A 1,414-nucleotide genomic window follows, 5' to 3' on the forward strand; every position below is an offset into this window, starting at 1 on the left:
TTATCCATTCATCCATCAATGGACACTTAGGTTGTTGGGCACATTATCTTGGCTGATGTAAATAATACTGCAGTGCTGTTATCCTTGCTAACACTTGCTATTTGTCTTTTTGGTAATAGCCATTCTAACAGGTGTGAGGCTGTATCTCATTGTGGTTTTGATTTGCATTTCCCTGATGATTACTGATATTGAACATCTTTTCTTTTTTTTTGGTGCTGTATTATTTTTTTTATTATTATTTTTTATTAAGTATAAAGACTTCCAATCACATCACCTAGAGATCATTTTACCCACTGCTCTGTTTAGCCACCAGTCTGTTGTTTCTTTCTTCATCAGTGGTGAGGCAGATATCTTTTCTGTGGAGAAGAGAAATTCATGGTTTATTGCCTTTGCCAATAACAAAAAGCTGGGTGACAAAGCTGTTGCCATTGATGTCTTTCACATGAACTACATCAGGAGAACCAGAGTATCCCTCTCTGTTGGTGATCACACCAATTTTTCCCAGGTTAGCACCTCCAGTCACTATACACAGATTATCGGTATCAAACTTGATGAAATCAGTACTCTTTTTAGTCTCCAAATCAGTCTGAATGGTGTTATTCACCTTGATGAGGGGTTCAGGATAATGGATGGAACGAACATCATGATGGATCACCAGATGAGGGATTCCTTTTGTCCCCACAAAGATCTTTCTTACTTTGCACAACTTATACTAGGCCTCCCCAGGTGTGATCTGATAAACAACAGAGACCCTTGGTATTATAGATCAGATGGAAATTCTTCCCAGTTATGTCAATGCTGATGCCATCCATAAAAACAGCAGGGTAGGTTATATCAGTTCGAACCTGGACATCAATCTTAATAAAATACTGCTTACAGATCTTCTTTACTTCATCTCCGTTAGGGTACACTTAAGTCTGTTTCTTAGGAAAATGATGGGAGAGAGACATTCTTTCAGCTTATGGGGACCAGTAGTTGGATAAAGGACAAACACATTGGTCGGTTTATCCAGTATCCAATGCTTTGGAGCTGCTACATGCTTCAGATGCGTTTTGGGACTATGAGCCATGGCTGTACTAGGCATGAAAAGAGACTGTTGGGCATCTTTTCATGTATCTGTTGGCCACTGTATGTCTTCTTTTGAAAAATGTCTATTCATATCCCCTACTCATTTTTTTTTTCAACGTTTTATTTATTTTTGGGACAGAGAGAGAGACAGAGCATGAACGGGGGAGGGGCAGAGAGAGGGAGACACAGAATCGGAAACAGGCTCCAGGCTCTGAGCCATCAGCCCAGAGCCTGACGCGGGGCTCGAACTCACGGACCGCGAGATCGTGACCTGGCTGAAGTCGGACGCTTAACCGACTGCGCCACCCAGGCGCCCCTCCCCTACTCATTTTTTAATGAAAATTGT

At 41.5% G+C, this 1,414-nt stretch overlaps 1 pseudogene; it reads right to left on the bottom strand.

The window, feature by feature from the left end:
• Positions 1 to 252: 252 nt before the first annotated feature.
• On the bottom strand, positions 253 to 1,069 carry LOC123609765 (annotated as a pseudogene).
• Positions 1,070 to 1,414: the final 345 nt, after the last annotated feature.

The sequence above is a fragment of the Leopardus geoffroyi genome, chromosome B2, assembly GCF_018350155.1.
Source record: "Leopardus geoffroyi isolate Oge1 chromosome B2, O.geoffroyi_Oge1_pat1.0, whole genome shotgun sequence".
Taxonomy (NCBI): domain Eukaryota; kingdom Metazoa; phylum Chordata; class Mammalia; order Carnivora; family Felidae; genus Leopardus; species Leopardus geoffroyi.